Raw genomic sequence first — 6,670 nt, 5'->3', positions numbered from 1 at the left:
TTAGAGAGTGAAGTGTTTTTTTTTAAATTTACACTAAAAAGTATAATGTAATGTAAAAGTATACTGATATTCGTGTGTGTGTGTGTGTGTGTGTGTGTGTGTGTGTGTGTGCGCGCATGCATGTGTGCGTGTGTGAGTGAGTGAACCCCCCCCCCCCCAAGACAAAATAATAGCAGGATGGATAACTAAATGAATACTGGGGAATTCAAAATACACTGCATTTCCAAAAATATGTGGACACCAGTACATTACACTTTTGTGTGATTGTTGAACACCTAATTCCAAAACCATTGGCTTTAATACAGTGCTATACCAGCATACACCTTTCTGGGAAGGCTTTCCTATAAGATTGCGTACACTGACTGCAGGGATTAGTGAGGACGGCCACTAATGTTGTGCTATAAGGCCTGGCCCACAGTCAGCCTTCTAATTCATCCCAAAGGTGTTTGTTTGGGTTGGGATCAGGCTCTGTGCAGGCCAGTCAAGGTCTTTCACATCATCAAGTATGCGGACATCCACATTCTTTTGGCCATATCATTTAGGTTATTCAGTCTCTTTTTCAAAAATCACATTATTACATTTAGCGCTGGTGACTTTGTAAAACAAAAAAAACGTTTGGGTTTTAAATCTGTTAATAAAATTCCACTAATCAATCTTTCTCTCCTAAAGTCTGACTCACTCTGACAATGAACTCTGAATGTGTAATAAGTGTTGCTGTCCACTTAGTGGCAGCATAGTTTCAGTAGTTCTTAAATTACCATGATGTGTGCCTTGTTTTGTGTTAAGTGATATATTTAATAACTATACACGTTTATGCATCAGGGGTGTGTTTTTATTTTTAACATTTGATGTCAGAGAGAAGGTTCTGTAGATGATAGATGTTTGCCGTTTTCCTTACTATACTTAAACAAGAAACTGATTTGGTAGGCATAATAGTCTACAAAATACATTAAGTTTGTTTCTGAAGGAATAAAAAAAATGCTCATTGAAAACATAACAGATGAGAGCTGCAGCATCAAGTGAAGGCAAAATTTGCTGCTGGGAAGACTGCAGAGACAATATATGAAGCAGCTGCCTGCCTTTACCTGCAGGAGACAAAACATGTAATGAAGTTCTTAAACCTTTCTTCAGCGTTTTGGCTCAGATCAATCTCCACACCAAAAGGGTCGACATGTGGTCAACTACAGACTTAATTTACATATAATCTTGTATCTATATTTGTATTTTCTCCTGACAGTGAATATATCATTTGTGAATGAAAAGTTGCTCAGAGTTGTTTGTAGGGTTGAATGATCCTCAACTTGTACTGAGACCGTACAGAAGATTAGATTTATTTGCATTACATTCTGGTACCATGGCCAGAAAATCTGTATACATCAATGCAAATAAGAGCAGATTACAATAACACACCTTGTTCTATCTTCACTTACCTGTAACAGATTTAGGTTCATTTAAATAAGCTTCTTCTAAAACAAGATTCACTCAAGAAAAGAAAAGAAAAACATAGAAATTTGCTTTGGCGTCCCTGTCATTGCATCATAAACAGACTAGATACAATTAATGCATAATCAAACACAAACCAGGGGCAACACAACAGAACTCCCAGTGCATGTGTCCAATTAGCATAACATGCTGGTTGGCTGTGTGAAAGATAGACAGACAGAAGGAAATATCAAAACATGCCTCCTTGTTGTCAGCTGTGACACATAATCAAAGGAAAGACGCTTCTCTACAAGAGGGTGTTACATTACATTACATTACCTTCTGATGTTTTGGCAGGACTTTTTTGTGTTAAGTGAAGTGTGGAAAGCGTGGTGCCTGGTCACCATACATACTGTGAAGGCAGCACTGACACTCCCCATTAACACTGGGGTGTGTGTCGGCAGGTGACGACAATTAGTACAAGTCTTTAGTGAAGTGAGAGGAATCATGGGAAGTTAACTGGCTTAGACCAAACTTTTTAGAGCAAGAATCCTCAGACTTTTTGTTGTTTCCTCATACCAGGTCATTGCCTCAAGCTGCGCGGATAGAAGGGGCACATTTGTGTCTTTGACTCCCTTTTCACCCACCACACAGGAGGTGAAGGTTGGATCAGAGCTCTGATTGGTCTGCCATACATTCAGACACTTCAGGTAAAGAGAGAAAAATTGCCTACTGTAGTGCCACTTCAGTAACTTGACCGGGTCCGGCCTTCGCTCTGCGTGCATTGAATGAGTTTGGCAGCAGCTGGGCTCCCATTGATGATGAGTTGGAGAGAGGACGGTAGAGAAAGGTAAGGGGTCTCGTGTGTGTCTCTCCAACAGATCTGGCAACAATAGATCCCATATTTGTGTGTGGACATGAAGGAGAAAAAAGGAAAAAAGTAGGAACAGATTGTGCTTTTCACACTGACAATTGGACTCATTCAATGCAAATGTGCCCTGTTGTCTGACTCTTTCTCGCTCACAATCAGTATTAACTCTGTTGACACAGGGAGAGAGAAACTGAGATTTTATGATCCTTGAAGCCTCAGGCTTGGGACAACACACACACACACACATATGTCAATCGTACTTTAAACGCAGTGTGTGTGGCCCCCCATCAAGCAAATCTGGGTTTAATCCATTTCAGCCATTGGCACTAGCTGGAAGAAATCCTTTGCACAAGGATGGTGTTTTCTTCTTTCTGCCACAAGATAGTGGCTCAACACAGGGCCTTACCCATAACTTGATATATCAATGCTGGTCTTGAGTCCAAATTCTCCCAGAACAACCCCACTCCCACTTAGAAATGTTTGACCACAATGGTCTGTACTGTTAGTAGCTATGGCCCTGGCCCCAAGATATTCGCTTTTCCCCTTCCCTCTCTCCTCATGAGCTCTCCTTTCCCTCACTCTTTCAACCCTTCTCGTCTTCGTCTACACATGCTTCGAAACAGTTGTCGCATCTTTAAGTCTATTCAACCCCAAATAATTGACATGAGTGCCTCATTCAGCAGCGGGGTGCACAAACCCAGCACAAAAAGGACCCCCTGTCCCTTGGGCTGTCACACAGCTTATCACCCACAGGGGGCGCTATGGATCCAGGTTTGAGTGCTGATGGCCCCATTATTACAATTTAATGGTTTATGTGAGTGAAGAGGCAATGTTCCTCTCTCTTTCTCCCTCCCTCCCAGCAGAACGCTGTGTGCTGCTCTTATCTGGTCAGACCTGCTGCAGGAGCCAACCTGCAGTGCATTAAACAAGCCACCACACACACACACACACACACACACACACACACACACACACACACACACACACACACACACACACACAGGTGAATACACACAGAGCAGTGTGTGTGTCTGACTGTGGAAATGAACAGAATAATGAGAGAGGAGCGACAGTCAAAGACAGTTAAAGGAAGGATAAGGAGAGTTCATCAGGGGGATTGATTGGACAGTCTATTGTAGCGTATATTTGTGAATAATTCATCTCAGAGATTACACTCAGAGAGAATGATGACATGTAATGTATTCTTGCTCTGTATGCCCTGTGCAAGAAAGTAACCTGGAGATGGGAAGTTAAAGAAAGAAGCCAGAGTAATGGTCTTAGAATTATTCAAATTAAGGATGCCACGGAGATTAGATAAATTTAACACTGAAATACGTATATTTGACTATTTTGGTGTTAGGGGTTGATAGCTGTTTCCCTTATTTGACAAATCTTGAAATTGAAATCTTGATTACTGGTATTGCTGTTTTTATTTATTTTTTTACTGTTTCTTTGTGCACATGGACAAATAACAGAGCTAGCTGTGCATGTCACCTGTCAACTTCGCAGCCATCTGAGTCATGCCAACTGTGTGTGACAAGTGTCAAGATGATGTGATTCTGTGTCAGATCTGCCACAGTGAAAAGTTTGGTGTTTTTTTTTGTTTTGTTTTTTATTGGGAGGGAATTGGAAAAAATACACACACACACTCTCTATCTCTCTGTGGGCCATCCGCATTGTTTCACACATTCTCTCTCTCTCTCTCTCTCTCTCTCTCTCTCTCTTACACACAAACAGAGCTAGAGGGGAACATCCACCAGAGCGGACTTGGTTGGAGCAGTAACTTTATTTCACCTGTCATAAACCTCCGCAGCACCTAAAACAAAGATTCAATCAGAGCTTTAACATGTCAAATCAAAATTCCGATCACATTTTTTTTTTTCCTCGGTCTTTGTACAGCAGTTATAGCCATGCACGTACACATTGGGAGACAGACATGTACATACAGCACGGATGCTACCCGGACTATTAAACTCCAAGCTGCCCGACACGCCACTCTCCCCAAACTAGGCGCACAGGCACGAGCGGCCGGTTTCAAGCTGCCCTCCCTGTGAATTGATTCTACTATGAGCCTACACGAATCTCTGCTCTCAGAGGCGGGGGAGAGCGGTACAAAACAACGTGTCCAATATGGCTTAAAACCTCACTTAATGTCACACAAGTAGAGCCACGTATGTTAAAACATGTGTGTGATTGTGTTTATTTCGCTACAACAGAACGGCAGCTCGTTTTGCGAAGGATTCGTATTATCTTCCAGATTCCGCCATCACCATGCCGCGAAATGGAACATTCCACAATTTATTCCAGGGAAAGACTGACAGTTTTTTGGGTCATGAAGCAGCTGTTCAAGTCAGCGGCCGGTCCCCCCTCCGCTGGAATAAGAAATTAGTCCATTTTAAAGTAAATAACTAAAGCCTCTGGCCGATAAGAAGGAATTATAGAATGGTGTGCGGGCTCAATTTGACGGAGAGAGCCCCCAAAACAGTCAAATCCAATAAATATGATTTCCCCCCCTCCTCCGCCATCAAATTCTTAAACATTAAACAACATGGGTGCTAGAGTTAAGCGAAGTTATTATCAACACAAGGGAAGATGGGAGACTACATACCATAAGCAACTTGCTCCCATTATTGAAAAATTACATTTGCAAGGCTGTCCTATGTGGTGGCAAACAGCCTGTAAATGCACATATAATGACATGATTAATTTTTGGTGCTTGAATGAAATTTTAGGCCCCTGAAGGTCATGCAGAACATCATGTGTGCAACGTTTGATTCCTGATTGCCAGAGTTGCTGATGATGATACTGTTTTGCTTATATAACTGTAATCACAGACTCTATTTGTGTTATCACTCCACTTAGTTGGAGTTTGACAATAATTTGATGTATGGAGAGAGCGCATGACAATGATCTTTTGTTTATTCCTAAAGTCATTATTCTGCACTCTGACTTATTAGACACAGAAATAAATACATTTGTTGAGCAAAACTTGTGTTTGCCATAGTTAAGTTACTTATCGTTTTGACCTTTCACTGCAGACGCTATGTAAGACTTTCTGTGTAATTAATTTCTCTGGCTTTAAACAAATGCCATCTAACACCTTGAATCTATTAGTTGGAACATATTCCAGATTTTAAAGGGCTGCATTAGTTAAGTAGGCCATTAGTTAAGTAACAATCAGGTAGTGTGCCAACATATAATTACATTTTGTGAAGCATATAGTACAAGCTGGATGAGATTAGCAATTTGTATCCTGTTGTAGTTCTTTTCATTTCATTCTGTGTGTAATGAATTACATCCTAATTTTTAGTGGAGCTAATGCTAAAAGTGGTTCATATGCAGTTCATGATGAGACTCGTGATATTAAGTATAGGCCTAGTATATGTCATAGATGATCGAATCATCAGTTTATTAAATATGAAGACCTACGCTGTAAAGACGTACTGTGTGCCGCAGAAGGAACTGTGTAGTGGAGTATTGATAATGTCATTTGCAATCTCTTCACTGAAAACACAAATTTATTTTCATTACTCTAAACTGCTCTCATTTGTAGCTATTGTACTAACTGTGATGGATGTTTACAGCTTCATATTTATGGACTAAATGACTTCATTAAATAGGGTAAAAAATCATATAAGTTGAAGGAGACAGGCTTATATATTCTTCAAAGACATGTTTGACATACAAAATACCAATAACATCATTAATAGCGATGACTTTTATGTAATAAATGAACAGATGGTATAAGATGTGATGATGTGGTCCATCTGCATATCTAAAAGAAAATATACATTTCCTTAGCGTCGTGTGTGTGTGTGTGTGTGTGTGTGTGTGTGTGTGTGTGTGTGTGTGTGTGTGTGTGTGTGTGTGTGTGTGTGTGTGTGTGTGTGTGTGTGTGTGTGTGTGTGTGTGTGTGTGTGTGTAAAAATGTAAAAGTCTGAAATCAAACCAATCACTCCCCATAAATTGTAAAATAAAAAGGCTGGTTCGTTATTAAAAAATCAGTAGCCTACTTTTTTTCTGCACACAATTTTTGTAAGGGACAAAACTCTTGTACACAGCTAAATATGAAGGAGTACGGGCCCGGCCGCTACTAAACTGGATTGAATTTACACCAAACCCCATTCACTTATTCCTTCACATGTTTCTGTTTTTATTTTCATTCACTTATTTCATCCATTTCAACATCTCTTCTTGGCTTGTCCACCTGATCTATTTGTCTCTCTACTTCTACATTTCTCCCTCCACGCCACTCTCCATCTGTTGGCCTTACTCCAACCCCCCATCCTGTCTGCCCATAGTCACCAGTCATCCACCAACATGCGTTCCTCCTCTGGTCATAATGGAGATCATATGTTGAAGCCAGCTCTGAAACCC

The 6,670-nt window shown here is 40.7% G+C and overlaps 1 long non-coding RNA gene across 1 annotated transcript in view; it reads left to right on the top strand.

The window, feature by feature from the left end:
• Nucleotides 1–1,929: 1,929 nt before the first annotated feature.
• LOC114562095 (uncharacterized) overlaps nt 1,930–6,670 on the top strand; it is a 47,209-nt gene continuing 42,468 nt past the window's right edge. Inside the window, exon 1 of the long non-coding RNA XR_003693440.1 lies at nt 1,930–2,272. This is a non-coding gene — a long non-coding RNA (uncharacterized LOC114562095). The remainder of the gene's footprint in view (nt 2,273–6,670) is intronic.

Source organism: Perca flavescens, chromosome 9, assembly GCF_004354835.1.
Source record: "Perca flavescens isolate YP-PL-M2 chromosome 9, PFLA_1.0, whole genome shotgun sequence".
Lineage (NCBI taxonomy): Eukaryota > Metazoa > Chordata > Actinopteri > Perciformes > Percidae > Perca > Perca flavescens.
Note: the sequence above shows the minus strand (reverse complement) of the source record. Positions and strands in the feature narration are given on the sequence as shown.